General features: G+C 42.6%; 2 long non-coding RNA genes across 4 annotated transcripts in view; one reads left to right on the top strand and one right to left on the bottom strand.

Annotated features, from left to right (window-relative positions):
* LOC143271194 (uncharacterized) overlaps positions 1 to 23,099 on the top strand; it is a 58,685-nt gene that overhangs the window by 17,570 nt on the left and 18,016 nt on the right. The window lies entirely within an intron of this gene.
* On the bottom strand, positions 9,101 to 22,011 carry LOC143271193 (uncharacterized). 2 transcript variants are annotated; one of them, XR_013048423.1, is made up of 4 exons: positions 21,626 to 22,011; positions 19,042 to 19,163; positions 14,820 to 17,186; positions 9,101 to 14,387 (listed from the first exon to the last, which is right to left on the bottom strand). It is a non-coding gene; the product is annotated as an uncharacterized LOC143271193 (long non-coding RNA). The 2 variants fall into 2 exon arrangements; XR_013048422.1 differs by having other exon boundaries at positions 9,101 to 17,186; positions 21,626 to 21,979.

The following is a 23,099-nucleotide window of genomic DNA, read 5'->3' as shown; positions in this document are numbered from 1 at the left end:
GTGCTAGGGGAATTTGGTTTCCTGTTAATATGTAATAATCACCATTACATCTCAATTACTTAACAAATAGAGAAGCACAGGGCCATGTTATTTCCAAAGAGTCTCCTGAGAGTATGGCTGGAGATCTCCAAATGTTATCCAAAATTAGCCTGGAGAGGGCAGGCGATCAGATCTTTTAATATATGCCCAAGAGAACACAGGTGTGTTATTTACTACTAATGCAGGCAGTGCTGTGTCTACTCATGGCCCTCTCAGACCTAGAAAATGGCATGTTCCTTCTCTTCCTGCTAAGAGACACCTAGGCTTTGGAAGAAGCTGCAGCAAGGTCCCTTCTGTTTCTAGAGATGGCGATGGATGAACTTCCTTCTCTTAAGTTGCAAAGCCCCAGCTTCTGGCTGGAAAGGAAATAACAAGTCACCACAGACAGAAAAAAGCACATAAGAAGGAAAAACTCATCAGTAAAAATATAGTTGCAAAAAGAAGTGAAATTGTTTGATGTCTAAGTGAGGGGCAAGTAAACAAGGAAACAAAGCCTCATGTCTGGATAGTGAGACATTTTTATCTCCCCTTTGAAACCACAATAGCTGCATTCTAAGTCTGGTTTGTCAATAAGTACTATTAATATTCTATGAAAGGAGTGCTTTGGGCAAGGCAGCCATAGACCATTTTCTTGGGAAATATACTGTTTCTCAAGGCATTTTTTTTTCTGCCTTGGCAGTTGGCACTTTTCCTATGAGAAAGTAGGAATGGTTGGGGGCAGACCCTTAGTCTAATTTCCAAGACTTGAGTTTGGTTTAATGTAGAATTGTGACCTCGAAAGCAGCTTTGGTTTACTGGTGGCATAGCACTCAAATTAAATTTGGGTTTAGCTAAAAGCCCTCAACATATAATGAGGATTACAAGTTAGGGATCGGTCTGCCCCTGAAGCGTTCGATTTCATTTTGATGGGCATCTGGTAGGGCTCACTGCTCACTGGGGGCAGAAGGCATGCTTTTCATCTACTGGAGCCTGGAGACCTCAGGTACTCTGTGTGCTGGCTTTGCATGTGGGGCTTTATGCTGAGTGAATAGCTGTGCATTTGTTGTAGAATCAAGGACTAAATAAGTAAAGAGGAGAGAAGAGATTACCCTTTGAGCACCCCAGTTCCCACTAAACCAAAGGTAAGCTCTTTGTAACTGTTGATCAGGGAATAAATCCTCCTTTGTAATTCCAGAGATGCAGGAAGCCTCCTTTGCACCAGCCCTGCCTGCACATACAGTTTCTACTGACCTTGCAAGTCTTGCAGAACTGCCAATGTGAAACTTTTCTGACCTTAATTGCTGGATCTTTTTTTCTCCCCTAGAAATGGAAAATGGAAGTAACCCAGCCAGTGAGTTAAACTTTTCCATTCAAAAGGGTACCAAATCATTTACATTTTCAATTCACCCCCATAGTAACAAAAACAGTAATTTTGATCAATGCATTGGAAGCCCCATCATTTCATGTTCAGTGTATAAGACCATGATACAGAATGTTACTACTATCATTCCAGACATTTTTTTCTATTAGAAATCAGAGACAACAGCTCTAGATGCATGCTAAACACTTTTTGAGGAGACACGGCCCTTCCTATTGATGTTCTCTATAGTAACACTCAACTTAGTGCAATAAATAGGTCTGCGCTGCTAGTTGCTGCTGATCAAACATGCATGGGATAATGATTAGCACATATATGTTTATGTTATTTTAGCAGAAAATCCATGCACTGTTGGTAATGAATTGAAGGTTAAATGACAAAATTTTCTTGCAACTATTCCTGTTGTATAGTCTATGAACTGAAAACTGGATTAACCTTTAATTACCCTCAACGATCTCTCAACCCCGAGACAACATTGCCACTGCTACCAGTAGTATTTGCATATACAATTTAATGAGAGAAACATCTGTTTGCATATTTGGAATCATTACTGGCATGCAGATAAATGAATACTTACAGTGAGATAGGCATACAAGCTAATGTCTCATTTTCTTGAGTTTCTTCTTCCATGCTCTGATTCTTCTGGACTTATATTAATTAGATTAGAGGCTGACTACAGCTTTGCACAGAACACACAAATACAACAGGATCTGCAAAACTACATTTCATTCAGCTAGGTAAAAGACACAACTTCTGGGCCTTATAAAACGTATGTGGTATAAGCCTGTGTGTCTGAGCATATGATGTTTAAACCAAACTGTGTTCAACTCAGATATTAAAAAAATCCTAGGGCTGGAGAGATGACTCAGTATGAAGTGTTCACTGTACAAGCATGAGGACCTGAATTTGGATTCCTAGAACCTATATAAAAAGCCAGGAGTGGTGCAGTGTCAGTCAGGGGTTTGGGGAACAGTCTTGGGGACTCACTGGCCAGCCAGTCTAGCAAAATAATAATAATAATAATAATAATAATAATAATAATGAACTTCAGATTCAGTGAGAGACTCTGTCTCAGAAAATAAGGTGGAAAGCTTAAAGGAAGATACCCTAAGCTAATCTCTGGCTTCCATGCATGCATGCATAAGTAAATGCATCTGCACACCTGTTTGCACACATATGCACACATCACATGAACAATTAAGCATAACATTTAAAAAGTATTTTGCATGGTTACTTTGGGAATGACTTACTTTTGCACACAGCTCTCCTCTGATAGTTATACCAAATGCTTCTATGGTGTTGAATAGTTTTACAGTCAACAGAAGGCAAGGCTAATAAAAACTTTATTTTTTTGTGAGACTCACAGGAGATGATGGGGTTCAACAAATTTGATTATCACTTTCTTAGTGGCTCAGTGGAGGGCTGGGCCTCCAAGCCTCTAAGCCTAGTGCTTTTCCATTGTCTTTGAACTGTGCTGTCTTTCTCAATGGTTAATATTTGAAGGCATTTAAAGCAGCACCTAGAACTATTTAATGCAGTTACCTAGGAAATCCACCCAACTACCAGTGGAAGCCACCATTAAAGGTGCACGTATTTACATTGTTTATATAAAATGCTGACTTTATACAACTTTATCATCAAACCTTTATACTGTTTGTACTTGTGCTTCAACTATTACATATGGGACATTTTTATTTTGCATCGGTCCAAAGATCATGAAAGACTCCTTAGGGATTTTCAGGCCTTGAATTTCATCATGTATTTGTTAACGTTTCTTTCAATAGGAAGAATAAAAGTACTGGTCCTTCGTGCTTTTTAAAATAAGAAGAAAAGGAATCTCAATTCTAACTTAACTTCACTCTCTTCTGACCATTACTCCCGAGCCCAGCACCATCACCATCAGCCTCCCCATCAGTTCCAGTTCATCCCTGAGCCCAGCACCACCACCCTCAGCCTCCCCATCAGTCCCAGTTCATCCCTGAGCCCAGCACCACCACCCTCAGCCTCCCCATCAGTCCCAGTTCATCCCTCAGCCCAGCACCATCACCCTCAGCCTCCCATCAGTCTCAGTTCATCCCTGAGCCCAGCACCATCACCCTCAGCCTCCCCATCAGTCCCAGTTCATCCCTGAGCCCAGCACCATCACCCTCAGCCTCCCCATCAGTCCCAGTTCATCCCTCAGCCCAGCACCATCACCCTCAGCCTCCCCATCAGTCTCAGTTCATCCCTGAGTCCAGCACCACCACCCTCAGCCTCCTCAGAATCCCAGTTATTTAGTTGCTCCCAATGATTATATTGTCTCATTAGGATAGAGAGAGTTTTTTGCTTTCATTAGTGAGTCTAGCCTCATTAATTTAAACTAAATGATGGGAGTGGTGAGGGGGGCAGCCAGATTCACTAGGGAACACTTTGAACCATGGAAATGATTTTTTATGGGCATGTACTATTCTGATACCCATGAATGTTCTGTAATTAAAGCTGGTCTGGGACTGGAAAGGTCTTTAAGAAACAGGATTAAATCAATTGGTTTGTGATTGAATATCCATTATTTGCAGGCAAAGGGTGTCATGAGGCTATGGGAAGCAATTTGTTCTCTAAGTATTTTCAGCATCCCTTATACCCTCTCTTCTCATCTATACCTGATTCATTTGCACTCTGTACAACAGGAAAAGCATTCCTAAAAACTAAGAGGCCTAGTTCAGATAGTACTGTTTCTACACTAATCAGATCTTTACCATATTCTGTGTAGAACTAGACAGTCTGATTCAAAAAGACATTTTCAACCCCTAGCGTGAATTGAGCACTGATCATAGAAGGATTAGGTTTCCACGTGAAGCATAGTTAGTTTTTTTTATGATCACTTTAGCTCTCTTTCTCCTACTACTTTTCAGTTAGTAACATTTTAACACTAGGCTGTTTGCTATGTTTTATAATCTATTATGGGTACTCTCAGGGGGTATTGGCAATGGTCCACAAATGCATTCACTTCAGGAGAGAAGGGGAGAGAGATTCTGGGGTATAGATGCAGGTTGCCTTGTGGGCAGAGGCCATATGGGACGAGGCAGGCCCATCTGCCCTGCCGCTGGCTGGGAATTCGTTTTGCTTTGACTAGGTCAAGACCCTTGGATGGTGGTCGGGCCTCTGCCTGCAAGAGGAAATGGAGAAACATAGGCCTTGAAGAGATGGATGGTAAAGACATTTGGGGCAGTCCTTGCACTTCCAAAGCCCCATCTACTGTGGTGATGGGGCGGGGGGGGGGGGGGGGGGGGAGGGGGGGAGAAGGGATTTAACACCACCAGAATTCCACTGGTGTGAGGGAAAATACTAGAACCAAAAGTCAAAAGCACAGAAAGTAGTGCTGGCCAACACGACATGGCTTGAAATCAAGACAAAGGTAATAACTGTATGTGATGGGGACGATCACACCTGCGTTTTTGGGGTGTGTGTGTGGATAGGTGATCGAAGAGTTCAGAGATGTCTAAAGCACAGTATTCACAGTGTTTTCCAGGACAGATGAGAGTCCTTGCCTCCTTTCTGTGTTATCTCCAGCCTCCCTCCCCTTCATTTTCCTGTAATGGTGGACTATTGGGATATTCTACATAATTCCCAGGTCCTAGAATGTGTTACCTTATTGTGTGCCTTGGGGATTTTTACACCTATGTTTCAACCCTGGCCTCTCTTTTCCTGTGCTTTGTGATTTTTAAATTTTTACTTTTGTGAATAGTTTTTTGTACTTATTTGGTCAGCAGGGACCTCACTTCCCAGTGGGCCCCACTCTCTACCCATCTCTATTGTTTACTTTCCATCTTTATTACCTTTATTGTTTGAGCAGCTGGAAAGCAGAGCCTGTGCCTGTAAACTTGTGTAAGAATGCTTGTGAATAAAAGAATGAAGTCAAAGTATCACTCATTTTTGACTAGCTGCTGTTTGCACCCTGCTTCCGTTGAGGTCACCATGAGGAGTCGCTATTTTGTACCTTGTAAGCTTCTTGGGTGGGTCGCCAGGAGGGGTCGCTGTTGGTGCTTCCTGTAAAGGCAAGCATTTGGCTGTTGGATTTTTTTTCCTTTGAGAGATCTGTCTCTCTCAACATGGAAGGGTCTAACTTCATTCACCTTTCCCCTTCCTTCTCCTCAATTGCTTGGGAATGGGCAAGAGACTAACAAAGCCAAGAAGTCAAACCAGAGCGTCTGACTTTATGATGAAATGCTTTGGGCCCAGGGTTCTTCAGAAGGCATAAATTGAAGACTCCCCTGCCCCACAACACACATACACACACACACACACACACACACACACACACACACACACACACACACACACACACACACCTCTTGTGGGATGGACCACAAATGAGCTACAGAAATTGTTGGCTGGGTCTCTGTGGCTTCTTTTAGACCAGAGCACCTATTTTGGCAAGCAATGACATAAAAAAGGGGATTTTGAAAATGCTGGAGATTGTGATCCACACCCTAGAGTGGAGTTTTTTGAGGCAGGAGAACAACAATCACCAACAAAAATCCCTACATGTCTACTTCATCATGTACCCGGCTAGAGGATTCATTTGGCTTTCCTTGGTTAAAAAAAAAAAAAAAAAAAAAGACCCAGCTAATTGACATGTTTTACGCTAACCACAAGACTGGAAGACACATTAGCATTAGCTTGACAACTGTGAGTCTAAAAGACAAATAATTATAAAAGCGTTCATATAAGTTTTTTTTAAAAAAGGGTACAGAGTGTCTCAGTCCTATTCTTTAAAACGGCAAAACAAACAAACAAACAACCAAAACCAAAACCTGAATTTGGGGACATTTTTGTACCTTAGTAATAAATTAACATTTCAAAAGTACTTTTACCTGCTGAGATGGTTCATTCTGCTAATATGGGTAACGCTGTGGACTCGAATAATTAGTGTAAATTGCCTTTGAATAACACGGAGCTGGGAACAACTTTAACTCGAGAAAAGCTTAATGCCTCTTGCTGGACAGGATGAAGAGTCCTTAATGGGGCCTGGAAAAACAACTAATACCTACAAATCAAAGGAGAAAAGCCGTTTTTGATGCATGTGTGTGAGAGTGTGAGTTTTAAACTAAATTGTTAACACTTCTCCCTGCTGAGGGTCACGGATTAGCGAAGCTGGGAGACTCTTTGAGAATCTTTCACACTGACCAGGGGAGGTAGGGGGTTCCAAACACAAGTGTTTTCTTAACCCTAATCCCTACCTCCTTGACCAGGACAGCTCTGCATTTCCCTCTAATTAGGTGAGGAATTAGAAGGTGGATAAATGCGCTCAGGGAAGAGGGTAAAGTGATTAGTTCATTCTGGACCATGATAGTGATTTCTGGCTACTCCTTAGTTCTTTCCAAGATAATAACTTTTCTCTTTCTTACAAAAAAAATATTCCAGCAAACCTCACACATGTATTTATAGGCAGTGCTGATTATCTTTGGGCAAGTCTGGGTCAACATCTTGACAAATGATTTTCCTCTCCTTTGCCTTTGCTCCCTTTTCATCAGATTTTCCATCGTATTGAGAAACTTCTAGAGCAGTTTCTCATCTGAACCAAGTATGATAATTATTTGTGCAATCTGAACAAAATCTAATAACCTAACCTAAAAATGTATTCGCATTTAAATGATCCTTTCAGTGAAGGGGGAAGAAGGACTTGACGCTTAGGAGCTAAGATAAAAACCACTTTGATGCATTTTCTGCATATGAATGCATTCTACTATGTGTGCCTATTTTTTTTTAAGATCTTGTAGATATACTTGGTGGAATTGTAATTTTAAATTTAAGGTTGTATAAAGCAATTATTGAGTAGTTTCAACTTGATGAGTTGCTAGCAACCTTTACTGGTGATGAACTCGCCAGGGCTACCTAGGTGTTAAAGGCAATTTCTATATGAAAATTCCTGACAGGTATCAAAAAAGAACTTTATTTATTTATTTACTTTTGTGTGTAGGTCCTACAGTTGCATCTTAGCTTTCGTCTCTTTTACCCCTCCAGCTTGTGTGTGTACTGCACATTTTGCTCACCTATTACAAAGCTTCCACATCCTAAACACACAACAAAAAGAACTTCAGGAGAGAGAAATGTCATAACAATAAATAACAAGACAAATGTCTTTCCACCTCCTTTCCAAGGGTATCTGAAGAGCCATGACATTGTAACCTCCATCCTTTCCCAAGGCTGTAGCTTCAGTGGGCAAGAATCTAATTATGAGCATTTGGAACAACTTATTTTAGTTTCTGGCACTGTCTCTGGATATTATAAAAGGGTCAGAGCAAAACAGAAGCAAACATCAGGGCTGTGGCTGAGTGTTGAGTCTTCAGGCTCGATTCCTGAGTTAAGCTCATCTGACCAGGAGTAGACACAGTTATGGCTGCCTCTCCCCTTGGGAAGGCACGTTTTTATTTATTTATAAACATTTTTTTTTCTCTGAGCTAGAGGTTTCCCTCCCCAGGCCTAGAAATGTCATGGCTGGTTTAAGGTAAAGCTTTCTGCACAATGCTGATGATGTTGTGCAAGACAGATCATGTTGTACTAGCCGGGATGCTGCTGCCTCTTGATCTTACCAGCTTTGCTTCCTGTGCTGCAGAAGATCTGAAGCAGTGCTGGTCAGTAGTTGGGCTTAGATGACTTCTAGAGCCAACCATCTCTGTCACTGATTGTCAGGAAATGACAGAATGCTCTGCTGCCTGCCACTCCCTTCCCAGGTTAGTCAGGTTAAGCCAGGCACCTTGTAGGCTCATACCACATTTAAATCCATTCATATGAGCCTTCTATGCCTTGGTGCCTTTTGTTTTGCTGTTGTTTGTTTTATTTATAAAAGCAAGCAAACAATTGAGATGTATAACATGTTTGCTTTAAAATTCCTTGGGACTGCACAGAAGAGAGGAAAGGTATGTATAATAAAGGTCAAGTTTAAATTTCTGGGCTATAACAAAGACATCTGAGGGAGAGCAGCTTCACCACTGGACTGCATCTGACCACTCCCATCTTTGGGCATCATCGTGGGAAAACTCTGTTTGGATAAAATTCGAAGTCTCAGCAGAAAGGGCACAGCTGGCCTAGTAAATTGGGTTTAGCCTCCTTTATCCAATGTGGAGCTATTTGAACCTCATCTACTACTTCTGTTGTAATTCTGGTCTATTGTTGTTGTTTGTTTGTTTGTGTAAACATAGTACCAGGGGCTAGCTGAGACTCTTGGATTCTGACCCACTCTAACTCATAGCAAGTGGCTCCTGTGTTGAGGCTAGTTCAACAGCCACATAGGCAGGGGGACTTCATCAGGAGGCTCAAATCTAATAGGATCAATCAATAAGTCTCCCAGCAGAAATATCTGTGTGTCAAACTGTAAACTTGATAATTGTCAGAATACATTTAATGCAGCCAGCGAGAACCCATAGCAGAAGATTAACATTTTCTGTGAATAATTACAAGCTCACGCAGTTCAGCCTCTTATCATTTTATATTGAGTCTAGAAAGTAGGAGTGATCTTTTTTAATTTGTAATTATTTCACTCCAATGCGAGGTCCATCACGGCCTTATTCTTAGTCTTTCGGGATGGAAGACATTGGTATGCAGGAGCCATGCAAGAAGACGCAGTACACTATCAGAGGAGGACATGTTTGATTATTCTTTAAAACCAACTCAGAGAAGTTAATCTCATTGAACTTCTTTTTATTCAACAAAAGAGTTGGCTGTTTCCAAGTCTAACATGACTATAATGTTCATTAAATGGACTTCTTTACACCTTTAAATGGATTAACTGCACATCTTCACAGTCTAATTATTATACATGTCATTCAAAAAAATCACAGATCTAATTCGGGGCATGATAAAGGCCTTTCTTTTGTGGCCATGGAAAAGACATTGCAGTAAATGGATGTGATTTTTATCAGAGCCAGTGTCATTTTTTTTTTTTTTAAGGGCACATGTTGCTCCTGGGAGGTGGGAGGGGGGAGTGGCAGGGAACATGCCCTAGTCATTTTATTTCAGAGATTTAGGATTGGCCCATGCCGATGCTCTTTCGGGCTTGCAGTACCAGGCACCTCGGAGGTTCCTCCCACCAAAGCCTGTCTGGTTAATGACTTCATCTACCCCAGACAGCTCTTAGATAGGTAATAAATTGTGGACCACCCCTTTGGGTCCTTGGCCTTTGTGCTTCTCCAAGTTCTTTTCCATAGAACTTTGTTGGAGGGGGAGAAAACACTCTCATTTCAAGCTCTAAGAAAACACAACCCTGTTTTCACGTTGCTTTTGACAATAGTTCTCTTGGCTTTCTTTTTCTGGGATCTAGGTGAGGGTTGCAATGATATTTTACTACCTGGGGACAGGAAGAATAGTGGGGTGCCCTTTCCACCCCCATGATTCAGGGTCTTTCTGTTACAAGCAGAGCAAAGCTGAGCTCTGCTGTCAGCCATTCATTCCACTAGTATTGATGGAGAGATTCCTATGGATCAGCCACTGCACCCTAGGCAGCCAAAGGCAGAGTGAGTTTGTCACCCACTCAGGGAATGTTTCCTGGAGAGGCATTGGCATCTGTGTGAGTAAATTCATGGAAGCTCCAACGTGCTCTGAGAGAGGGTCTGAGAAAGTCTGTAGTCCAGTAGAAGGCCTGGAGGGCTTGCTTTGACATCGTGCTTGCTCAGCAAACTCGGGTAGTTTTCCTCAAGTTGGACTCAATATGAAGCCACTTTGGAGCTGTGGGTGAGGAACCAGAGGTGGATGATGGACACATTCCTTGGAGCTCATCAAGAAATGGGCTTGGGTGGGACTGTGGGGCAGCTCTGCTGTTCCCATGTGGTACAGTAGAGGGAGCACACACTGTTCCAGGTGGAGAGAGCTGCCCTGGCACTGCCCCTCCCTGGGGATATGACCAGCAAATGGATCAGACACTTTAGATCTCAGTTTCCTCATCTAAAGACAGAGAGGGCTATAACCTTCTTTCAATGCTCTGGAATTTAGAAATAACACAGACCTAAAGGTATAAGCATGGAGCCCAAGTAGTAGTTGTCAGTACTACCTAGTTTTTTCCCTATTGCCTGTCCCTTTAATTGTTCTATCTCTGAGCCTTTCTCTGGCCCAACTTTTTAATGATCTGTAGTAATTAATATGGTCTGGAGTAAACAGAATAGAAGCCCAAAGCTTACTTCCACTCTCAGTCTTTGATGTTAGCAGCCCCTACCCCCCCCCCCCCCCGCGTGCCTTTGTTATGTTAATGTTTTAGTTTGGCTTGAGAGTTCCATGGATCTCAGGCTGCCTTTGAACTTGCTACATGGCCAAGTACGACCTTGAACTCCTGATCTTCCTGTCTCCACCTCCTAAGGCTGGGATTACAGGTATGCACTACCATGACTTCTGTCTTTGCCTTTTGAAAGAAAAATTTAAACCACTCAGAGTTAAAGCCCAATGGAGTGTGCAGTGGTGACCACTAGGGATGGTATTTGGGTCAGGGTGGGCAACCTTAGCACTTCTGGCTATAGGCTATCCCAGCTCCTTGTAGGCTCTGTGGTCTCACATTCCACCTGGTGACTCATTTCCATCTCAAATTTGTCCACTATCTGCATTACAACCTTGGATTATGAGTGAGGATGACATGGCCTAGGGTGTTAATGTACTGTCTTCAAGCCTGGGCTATCAACTTTCCACCTTTACCTGCCTTCTGATGTCCTTTGTTTCTGGTATTCCATAGAGTATGGCAGTAATGGGAAAACACTCACAGAGACGCCTGTGCAGAGCTGAAAACTCTTTCATAAATCATTTAAAAATCCATGGTGTACCAACAGCAATTATCAGAATTAATTGCTCCTTAAAACATAAAGAATTGTGCTACAAAGAGTCAACATCAGCTTGGGACTGTATGTCTCCTCCTCAAGCCTTAGAAAGGAGCTTGCAAAGCAGGTACCAGGATAGAGCAAACATTGGAGAATTGTGTGTTAGGTACTGTGCCCTATTTCCAAACTAATAAATACTGAATGAGTAAATAATTTTGTTTTCTCTCTGGGTTATAAAGATTCAGTTGTATTTGGCCAAGTAACTTCAGGGAATATCATTAAATACTTTTCAAACAGTGCTTCTTGGAGCCATATTCTGCTGTTGGACAATGTCTACAGATGTGATGAGAAAGGAGACAGAAGGAAGTCTAAGTAGGGAGTGGGTATGATTCTCCATAAAAGGCTCCTCAAAACTGGGCACAGAAACCAGTGCTGGGAGGCACACAGGCATCTCGAGAGCATCTGGGAAGCCAATGTAAAATGAAACATTACATTACTGGTGTGAATATCTGACCCACACAAAGCTAAATATTTTATTTTCATTTTATTTTTAGTTACATGTATATGTGTTTCTCTCTCTCTCTCTCTCTCTCTCTCTCTCTCTCTCTCTCTCTCTCTCTCTCTCTCTCTCTCTCTCTCTCTGAGTGTATGTGTGTGCAGGTGCTCTCAGGGTCCAGAAGAAGGAATTAGATCCTCTGAAGCTGGAGTTACATGAGTTTGTTAGCTATCTGACGTGTGTGCTGGGAACCAAACTCAGTTCCTTAGCAAGAGAAACATTTGATTTTAACTACTGAGCTATTTCTCCAGCTCCCACACAAATCTATTATTTAAACAATAAGGTAAAAAACCAGGTATAAATATCTGACTTCTGAATATTTAAGACTAGAAGGCTAGCCAAGTGTGGTGGTGCATGTTCTTAATTCTGGTACCCAGTAGGCAGAGGCAGGTGGATCTCTGTGAGCTTAAAACCAGCCTGGTCACATAGTTCCAGGCTGGTTAGAGTAGGTTACATAGTCAAAATTTTAAAAAAAAAAGACAGAGAAAAGAAAGTAGAAAAGAAGACTAATATTTTATCTGCATATTTATGTGCATATCATGTTTGTGATATGGGCATGTCAATCATATACATAAAAATTTTGTGTGTTGCATATGAATGGATGTTAATACCATTTGTTAGTCAGAAAGCATCATATATTATTGCTTCAAGATTTTTCTCTATGGAGGCAATGGCTGTTTTCATCAGAGATGTATTTGATCTTTATTATTTTACCCAGCACTCCTGAAGGAACTGACTACAGCTTTGATTTGCACATACAGTATTCAGAGACCTGACACCAGCTCCGATGCTCAGAAGGGAGAAGGATCTTTGTTCAGGAAGTAACTTATTGAACAATTAACATGTGGAAGCTATACCAAACAGTATGTGTAAACGATAGGTTCACGTTGAGTCTGCAAAGGGCGGAGGCTCATTCTTCCTGCAAGGAGACCATGACAACTCTTGCTGATGGAATAAATGGGATCATTATATTTCAGCCTCCAAGTAATTATCAGAAATGAAGCTTTGTGAATTCTTTCCTAATGGGGCCACCTGTCACCCCTCAGTCTTTGTGTATAATGGCATTTCATTTCTGAAAACTAGGGCCCCAGTACAGCTCTTCCAAATGTTAGTGGCCATGTCCTGATTCCCTCCCTTGTTTTCCTATGATAAATGGAAACGTTTTCAGGTGGCTTTCTGTCCTCCACCTGACATAGGATTGTGTGTGTCCAAAGAAAGCTGCAGCAGAACCAGGTGTTTCAGCATAATTGCTCGCTTACAGGCAATCCTGATGCTGAGACATCCGTGTGAGGATGTGTGTGTGGGGTGGTGGGGTGGGGTGGGGGGGCGGGCTGTAATTTCTCACCATGATCTCCCCGGCTATGGCCAGATGCCAACTGCTCTGGGCTTGTGTTACTTTATCAGAGGGTGTGCTCCAGGACAGGAGGGCAGCTCAGTGTGGGCTGTAGCCATGGAATCAGAACTTCCAGAATTTACTCAAGGCCTAAGCCAGGACACCAGCTAAAAGGATGCAGCAGGCAGGCTGCATGATTTAAGACTTCTCAGGCTGATGGTGAAAGCAACTTGGTCATGAGGTTTCCCGTGTGACTCTCAGGTTCTCAATTATATGGCTGTTTCCTGGGTCTCTGTAGGTTATTCAAGATTCTTCTACACCAAGGTCATGGCTCTAATGCCACTGTGGTTTGTTTGATCTTCGAGATAAGAAGAGTTGAAAACCTTCTTGTATTTTATGTTAATTCTGTTTGGTCTTGTGGTGCTTTCATTTTCACTTCCTTAGGGACCTGGCATGAGCTTTTGAGGATCCAGAGGAAGAAGGATCTTTGTTCAGAAGGTTTCTTACCTGGCAATTGGCATGTGTCATTCACACAGGAACAGTATGTGAGGGGAATGAATTCGTGTGGTGTTCCCAAATGGTGGAGACCTCCTGGCCTTTTCTCTCTAAACTGGACACTGTTGTATGGGTTATTCAATGACCCCTAAGTGGCAGAAATTCTTTGATAGCCTTAGATCCCCCCTTCTCCAGTGGCTACATTCTGACAGCAGTTGTTGATCTGTTAAAAACACTTGCCTGGTTTACACACAAAGGTCTGTGGATGAATTCACAGGCCTACAAGGAAGTCACCTGTTCTACAGCATGGGGGGAAAACTGTGAACATCTCTCATGTGAGTGACGATTATGAAAGTGGTTTTCAGGGGTTGGGAGTGAGGGTGGGGAAATTACATTTGAGCCTAAGTTCTAGTCTGTGCAATCACAAATGCCTGGTCCATGGGAACACTTGCCCTACCTAGGGAATTACAGCGCTGTAGGTCTGTGTGGATCGGGACTGCAACATCTCTGGGAAATATCATTTCACACTAATTAGGTGTTCTCACAGCCTGCTTCCTGAAAGGTTCAGGTTTACATTAGTGATGCAGATTTTAATCAGCAATCAAGTGCTCTCTCCAAATGCAGCAAGAATCCCCCATATTCCCTTCTATCAACAAAAGATTTCCCAGCTGCAAGCTGGACCCAGCAATGGTGAGTGCCAAACAGCATCTTAACCCAAAATGATGTCTTCAGTCCTCCAGTCTTCTGAAACATCCTAAACTCCCGTTCCTGTCCTCTAGTTAGACAGAGTTTTGCATTGTGTGATTCTGACCACAGTCCCCAGTTTGACACCTGTTGAAAAAATATTGGAACCATATTTGTAACTAATCACAACCAAGATGTCAATTTAATTAATCTGACAATAGAAATGCCCCAGAGATGAGGCCCATGCCCAGGCTGGCACTCCCAGTCAAGCCTGGGCTTACTGTCTGTTACCCGACAAGCCTAGGACAAAATTAACACTAAATATAAGGTAATTTAATTAACTCCTCCCATCCCAGCAGGCAGAGCATAGTGCTCTGGGCACCCCAGGCCTTCTGAAGTAAGAGGGTGGCACCCCCAGCGGGGAAACACTTAGGCTAAGCTTTCATTATTTTAAGTGGGTGATTTGCAGCTAAGGAGATGCATTGAAACTCTTCAGGCCACTAAAGTAACGGATAGCACATTTGTTCTTACCTTACAGACACAGCAACAAACTGTGAAATTCATCATATGAATACATACCTTGCAAGTGTCAGGGTCCCTTGAGGATTTTCCATGGAATATGTGGACCTCAGACAGAGAGCATGGAGGGGTATAGAGAGAAAAGCTGAGACAGAGAGGACAACCTAGTTTTTTTAAAGAAAAGTTAATCTGAAAGTCATCCCACCAGAGGGAAAAGGCTATGACAAATATGAGAAAAATACTTATGAAATTGTTTTATCTTAAAGATATTTGTTCAGCTGATTGGATCCATCCATCCATCCATATATCCAGGTGATTGAAATCGTTGAGTACTCCAGGCAAGTACTTTACCAGGAATGTATACCCCCCATCCCATTTTTATTTTATTAAGGATCATCTTACTAAGTTGCCCAGGCTGTACTTGAACAGGTAACTCTCAAATCAGTGTCTCAAGTAGCTAGAATTACAGGCCTGTACCACCATGACAGGCTAAGAGCTAATATTTTTAAGAGACATATTAAAATCCTTTTTTATTTACAAATTTCAACAATGTTGACTCCCAAATTCCTTCATCCCCAGGATGAAAATCAACCCATTTTCCCAGTGTCCAAGCAGAAGCCAAAGGACATTGGACATAAAGAGCCAGGTTGATCTGTCATGAATGTAAAGAGAAAGCAGGTGACTGGAAAAGTCAACGGTGGAGTTGCAATGTTGAGCAAGCTGAACATTTAACTCACACACAGATGCCCATGGAGGTTCTGAGGAGAAAGAGCCTTTCAGGGGCCCATGGAGAGACTTGCTGAAAGTCAGGTCCCTGTTCTCACTTGAGTCTCGGTGACAATCCACATGATCGAGGATGAAGACTAGCTGAGGCTCTGCATGTGTGGTGTGGGGGACCAGACTTTCTCCCTGTGAAGCCAATTAGGTTAGACTTCAAAACAATAAGGAGGTAGCAGCATATTTCAAATGTGAATGAAATAAGGTACTTGGGTCAGAAAATACCAGATCAAAACATAAAGCCCACAGAACCTCATTAAAAGGCAGATCAACAGGATGGACCCAAATCATTAATTATGTTAATTTGCAATAAGGAAATGAAAATCTTGGGAGAAGCTGGAGGGGGTGGAAGCCCAGCCCTGGGTTCTCTGTACAGGGTGGGGGACCTTGTGTGTTAGCTGCGTTTTCTTTCATGAGCGAGTTGGAATGTAGAATGGAAAGTCACCGTGGGGCCATTGCTTGGTACTTGAGCGCTGGAGATACCACTAACAAGTACTTCTGAGCAAAGGTGCCTAATGGCTTGTGTGGCTTAGCTAAGGCTGTGCTGAGAGCTACTGCCTCTGACAGCATCTTTGGAGCTCTAGGATCTGTCAGTCACAGACAAGGCACTCCAGCTTGCTGGAGGCTGGACGGATAGATGCACTTAAACAGAGATGTGATTTAACACAAGAGCAGCTGCTGTGAGGCAGTGCACATGCAGGAGGCCAGTGGCTTGGCCTTTCTCCTCCGTGTTTCCTGCCAGAGCGGTGCTTTGGAGCAGCCATCTCACCGACAAGGTCTTAGTTAGAGGTGGAACTCAGGATATATTCTGAGATGTGGTCACTTTTTTTTTTTTTTTGGTTGCTGTTCTGTTTGGCTTTTGAGGCAAACCAGGCTAGCTTTGAACTCATGATTTTCCTGCTTCTGTCTTCTGAGAGCAGGTATGTGGCTTGTTGTCTGGCTTTGGTTGTTTTGCTTCCCAGTGACAGTCCCCTTTGTCTTTGCTGGCTTTTGGTTCATAACCCTGTGAACGAACAGAGTTCTGGAAGCCTCAGGGAAGGAAAGGAGGACCCCAAACAGGGAGACCTGGAGATGCTCACCATCTATTTCTCCGGGTACCTACAGATAATGAGAGAAGACAAGGTCTTGGGGCATCTAGGGTCTGTGTGAGGACACTGCTTCTAGAGGTACCTGAGGCTGAAGGCCATTTAAAATGCAGGAGGAAGTGGGAGAAGTGGCAGAGGATGGCATAGGACACCCCAAATGGAGCATTGTACCACTTAGGTCAAGCCTTGATCCTGGCAGGAGCAGCTCCAGACATTGGAGAGGGACAGGAAGCCAGAGAGGTACCTGCTCTTTCAAAGGGAAAGTATAATTTGTAAACAGTCAACATCTTAACAAGCTGTAAAACAACAGCCATGACTTCTAGCAGATTTACGAATATCTGAGTAACTGAAACTCACAATGTTTTTTTCTAAACTCACTTTGTTAATTTGCAGCCTGGTAGTGATTAAGGCGACGAGTCCCCAGGGATGGCCTCCAGCTTGGCTTCCAATTGCAGGGCTGGGGTCTGAGTGTTTTTCTGGCACAGGTGGATGTGGATTTCAGGCAGTTCAATCATGTCCTCTTTTCTTTCTCACCATCTTGCCGGCTGGCCTTGGAACTCACAGGCTAGGATTTGTTTGTTTTGTCTTAGAATTCTAGTGTTTCAAAAATCACCCATCATTTATCACTCATCTGAGCAATTGTGGGTCGATGCTGGCTGGATGCTTTCACCTCCCAACTCCTCCTCTCTCCCCCTCCTGCCACCTTCCTCCCTCAGGGGAAATCAAGAAAAACAAGATTCTACTTGTCCAAGCCCTTGGAGACTCCTCAGAATTGCTGGAATCGTCACAATAAGTGGTAGTAATAGAACCATATACAGGATTGTAAATACAAACTGTTCTGTGGAGTGGCAAAAAATAATGAAGTAATTAGGAGAACTATCATCAGCACCTGTGACTGACTGGCAGGGCACTTCTGCCTGGCTGCTATTGTTTGCCAGGAACCATACACCAGCAGGTCCGGAAGTTGTGGCACTTCTCACCCTGACCCCCTTCTCTCCCCTCACTAGTGCCTCTCTGGTCCACCGAAGTGGGTCCATGCCTGGGTGATCTGAGTGGCCCTGGATGAGGATGTGGGTGCCAGGGCTCAGCCTTTGGAAACCACAGTGGAAAACAAGAGTCCTGTTCACCAGTCCATTAGGGTTAATGCCTCTTTAATTAGCAATTGCCGGGAAGTCTGAAAGTGCTATTTAATGGGCCATTTCTAGCTAAACCTGAGTCTCGCAGACAGACCCAAAGCACAAGACCATTCCAGTGGGAGACAGTTGAGAGGATGGAGATTAGAAAACAGCTTACTGTTGGTTCTGAAGGGAAGTGACCATTGGAATGCTCACCTGCTTTCTGGTACCCACCCCCATCTGGGATTTCTGTACAGAAGTTCCCAATTACAGGAGAAATGCTATTTAACACATAATGTTCTTCACAACATCGCCAAGAGGAGATTCTTCTACCAACCCACTTCACAGATGTAGAAATGGAGGCACAGAGAAGTTAAGTGACCCAGCCAAGGCCACAGAGCTGGGTTCCCAAGTTAGTACCAAACACACACACACACACACACACACACACACACACACACACACACACACACACACACACACACTGAACCTATTACTGTTCCTGTCTAGTGAGCTCCATACAAGGCTGTAGCCTAAGGGATCTTCATCGTGTATCTGATGCAGATACATCAAAGACTGTGCTAAGAACCTAGGAAATGAGTTCTCACAGACTTGCCAAGGACTTGGGAGAAGCCATCATTTTCCACTGGCAGAGGAAATGTAGATACAGGTATGGCCCTCACAGACACAGACCTGTAGACTCAAAAAAGTCTATGTAGTAAACTGGAGAATCACTTGCTAAAACACCCTCTCCCCAACATGTGCACACACACTGACACAGACCCACATCCATACACACAGAGACACATTCAGACACACTGACACAGACATACACACACAGACATGCACACACACACACACACACACACACACACACACACACACACACACACACACACACAGTGCTTCTGAGATTTTTCCTACCCGGAGTCTATCTGAGTCCACAGAGTTCAACTTAAGACAAAGGCCACTTAGGAGTTTAACTTTTAAGCCACCAGAGTGTGTAGAAACCCCAGCCAGTCGGTTGTGTCTTGTTAATTTTATCTCCAGGGTAGGCAGACTCAGTCGTTACTGTCTGGTGTGCAGAGAAGCTAAGGAGAGCATTTTAGGGGCAACAATAGACAAGCACCTTAAACTCTTTGCAATTCAACTTTCCCATCTGTAAAGTTTGTGTGGGGTGACCCCACTTGTTTTTGAGTCATGAGAGTTAAAGAAATGAATGGCTTTTGACTGCTAATTACTGTTATTTTCTCCAAAGAGGTTTTGTCGGAGGAGCTAACAAAGCTTTCCGTTGAAGTCTCTTACCTTGCAGGCCCTCCTCTGTGGACCTGTTTTTACTACTGATAATTTTGTCCTCTGGATCTTAAAACAGGTCTCTAGATAGCATAGACTTCAGGCCCCTCGAACCTGGATCCACCTGGGGTTACCTAGAAAAGGAAATAGTGGCTTGAGCAAACTGTTGCAGCCTTGCCTGACTCAAAGGTGAAGTTTCTAATCTATGGTACAGAGTGCTGGTGTGGGGATTCTCCTGAAAGCCAGTGCTTCTTTAAGATGGGAAATTATGATACCCTAGAACACCTGCCTCAGTCCTGGGCAGAAGCATGACCTATGATTCACTGCAGGGGAGTTCACAGAGTGCCCAGCACAGCCTGGGTTATTTGTTGAATGAAGAAGTATAAACTGAGTGCTGGCACCTTAGAGCTCATGGGTGGGAGAAGTCATTATGACCCAATGTGGACAGATGTAGTCAATGAAAATCTTGTGTGAAAAAAATGAACCTGTGGTAGTGGTGGGGTTGGATCACAAAACCTGCCATCATTTAGGGGTTTGTGGATTATGAGAGGGTACTCCACCCACACAGGAAGGCTGCCATTCCTAAGTTTGGTTTCTATTTATGGCTGTGCACCTGACAACAAATGATATATCTTCCACTTCTAGTCTCTACCATATCTTCTTTTTCTCAGCTTGTAAACAATGCCTATGTCAAAGAAGAACCCTAAACACAATCAGAATTTGGCTAGAGGGTGAATGGTGCCCCAGGCAGGGCTTTGGGCATGAAGGGGAGATGCTCAGGCCCAGATTCCACATGCTGTGTAGACTCCAATTACCCAAGGACTTAGAGATCAAACAGCCCAACTGTGCGGCACAATGAAGGAGGAGGTCTTAATTTTACCATGTGCTACACCCTTCCAGCCAGACTGTGAGAAACAATGCATTCCCTTTATGTCCTCCTGAGCACAGAACCTTCCTGAGATTGTCTTGTGTTATCCCAGCAACATCTCCCTAATGTGGGCAGAGAGGAGACTTAAAGCATTTGAAAGAACTGTGTGATTTCCTCTGGCCTGGGTGAGCATCATGGCAAGCAAAGACAGCTTTAGCAGAGTATCCTATTCCTCTTGGCCTAGGATGGAGCAGGGTTTTAGTGTTATTTATTTTTAGTGTTAGATCTATATTTTAAGATGTATTGTTGGTTTATGGGAAAATGAGTTTACATGAACTCAGCTGTGGCATGTACACATAGGACTCGATATATAGCATATGAGAAAGCTTAGAAAATAGCATCGGCCAGACACTAGAATTTTGCGAGTTTTTGTTTTCTTTCCTCTTATGGTACAAACAAGATTTTTGATGAGTATTGGGTCTGCCAAAAAGCTAGTAAAATTTCCCTTTCAATTTTTATTGAACATTGATCAATATTTGGGAAATTACAATCACTTCTAACATTTAAGATTGAGAAAAGCAGAAATCTCTGAACTTTGCTCTGTGACATTTTAACATGCTTGCCACAGTGAAACCCAAACCCACAGCTTTTATTTATTTTTATGAACCAGTATTTAAAAAAATTCTTCTAATTTCCAGATAGCGGATTTTTAAAGTTTCAAACAGTATACAAAAAGAGACAAAGCTCCTCAGGATTTTTTGATACAGGATTCACTTGTGTAACAATCAGATTCTTCACATTGTTGCTGTGCATAGACTTTGCTAAATATGAGCACTGGAGACATCTCAAGTTGATCAGTGTTTCCATGGAAATAGATAACCCTTTGATAAGGCATGAGAAATAATGTTCAAGATGTTGTTGGTGAGTCTCAACTCCAAAGTAGGAGCAAGATCAGAATTCAGAAGGCACAGGTGCATTTCTGTAGGCGAGAGTTTCCTATGGAAGGCCTGCATCGCTAACGACTGTTTTCATTAGCAGGCAGGGACATGCTGTTGTACAATTTTTAACTTTGTACCCGATGGTCTTCAAGAGCAGTTAACACAACTTTGGAAGCAGTTTTTCCTATTCCTAAAGGCAATAAGCACACTAGCATAGAAAAACCGGGGTGAAGTAAGGTTTCCCCTATCAGTAATAAATTAAGCAATTTATCTTAATTTTAGATATTTTCTATTATTCAACCACTACACTACACCCACACACATTTAATGAATGTGTTTTTTTGTGAAATTCAGAGCTAAATGTCTTGTATCACTCGGAGCTGTCTGGGTATTACCTTTCTGCTGACACTTTCTACAAGAAGAACTCTCCCAGTGTGTACTGCTTACAAGAATAAACTTGCAGATTTTATTTTCTATCACTCCTTCCTGACTAAATCAATATTTTACTGGAATGTCCCAAAATTAGAAAGTTAAAAGTCTGATTATTGATTATTGTGAAATCCTCATCACAGTCCACATCTGAGCACCACCATCCTTCTGCCCGTGGGTAAGAATTAAGATGTTGCAGGCAGGAATCAGCACAGGACATGGGATCAAGCGAGGCTTGCGTTCCACGTGTCGGGCAGCTCAAAGCAAGTTCTCTGAGTGATAGAAGTCGCCCTCAGGCCATGATTTCCACAGACAGAAGTGGTCTGTGCTGGGGAAAAGGGTTACAATGTCACCCACTTACCTCGCTGGTAACCTCAGTTCTGCAGGCACGAGTATCTTCAATCACAGAAAAGTCTGATTTCACACGGATCCAGGAAGAAACCATTTCTCTGACCAGTTACGTCTAGTTTGTTTCCGACACAGGGGTTTTGGGAAACACCACGCATGCTTTCTTTAGTGGCTCCCCTCAATTTAAAGGCTGAAAGATGGGCAAGTGTCCAGTGGCTGCCGGATCGGGACTGGAATTCACAGCAGTAAGGCTTGTTCAGAAAGCTTTTCCCACGACCCAGCACAGTTTGCCGGTGGCCACTAGATGGCGCATGAGAACCATTGTGTCAGACCCTCACGCAAATGGTCAGGTCTGTTCAGAGTACCAAAGAGTCTGAAGAACAATCCCTCCCAAACAACTTTTCTAATATGTTATTATCATCATCCCAATGTTTACATGAAACCTAAATGGTCCTGATTTGCGTGTTGACTGTAGGGGAATCCTCCACATAAGATCCTGTATCAGATTGCAATGTCTCCATTGGTAAGTGTGGCATTTAAATCTGAATTAAATCAGAAAACGTAATTAAGACAGAAAAGGGCAATGTGTATCTACCTACTTGGTACTGCGGCTTCAACAAAAGTTTTCTAAGTGTCTACTTTGTGGAAATGTTCAGTTTATTACCTGAAACGAAGGCAAGTATCAAAAAAGAAAGACACCATCAGTTTCACACTGTGCAGTTATGTCACGGATATGTTAAATCTACAAACATCTCTGGAATTTCAATCGCTGCACTTAAATCTTTTTTTTTTTTTTTGAATGCTTTTTTTTTTTTGAATGCTTTTTTTTTTTTTTTGAATGCAATGTGAAGGAGTCAGCTCTCTCTTTCCACCATGGGAGTCTTTCTTGGGGATTGAAATCATGTCATGAGGTTTGGTGGCAAGTGTGTTTATTCATTGAGCCATCTTGCCAGCCCCTCATTTCTTGATGCAGAACAAATCTGAATGCCAGGGACCAAAAAAAAAAAAAAAATCTCAGGACACAACTTACAATTTTTCCCTCTTAGAGCCAAGGATAACATTCTTTGTCTTAATAAACGTAAACTTCTATTAAAAAAAATACTGAAAGGGACAAAGCTATAGTGGAAGCAGTTTTCTCTTTTGTGTTTTTTTTTTTCATCAAATATAAAAACCATGGCACTATTTCTAAACCTATCTTCTTTCTTTTTTCTTTTTTTGACAGGGCTTCTCTGTGCAGCTCTGACTGTCCTGGAACTTTCTCTATAGACCAGGCTGTCCTTGAACTCACAGAGATCCGCCTACCTCTGCCTTCTGAGTACTGGGATTAAAGGTGTGCATCACCACTGCCAGCCTAAACCTATCTTCTGATAAGCATTAATAATAACAGATGTTATACAAATATTCAGGGTGAAAACTCCACAAGAAAATGTCTTCAAGTTGATTTTAAACTTCTGAAGAAGATTCAGAAATCTTTGACATATGTTCAC

This window comes from Peromyscus maniculatus, chromosome 1, assembly GCF_049852395.1.
Source record: "Peromyscus maniculatus bairdii isolate BWxNUB_F1_BW_parent chromosome 1, HU_Pman_BW_mat_3.1, whole genome shotgun sequence".
NCBI classification, from domain to species: domain Eukaryota; kingdom Metazoa; phylum Chordata; class Mammalia; order Rodentia; family Cricetidae; genus Peromyscus; species Peromyscus maniculatus.
Note: the sequence above shows the minus strand (reverse complement) of the source record. Positions and strands in the feature narration are given on the sequence as shown.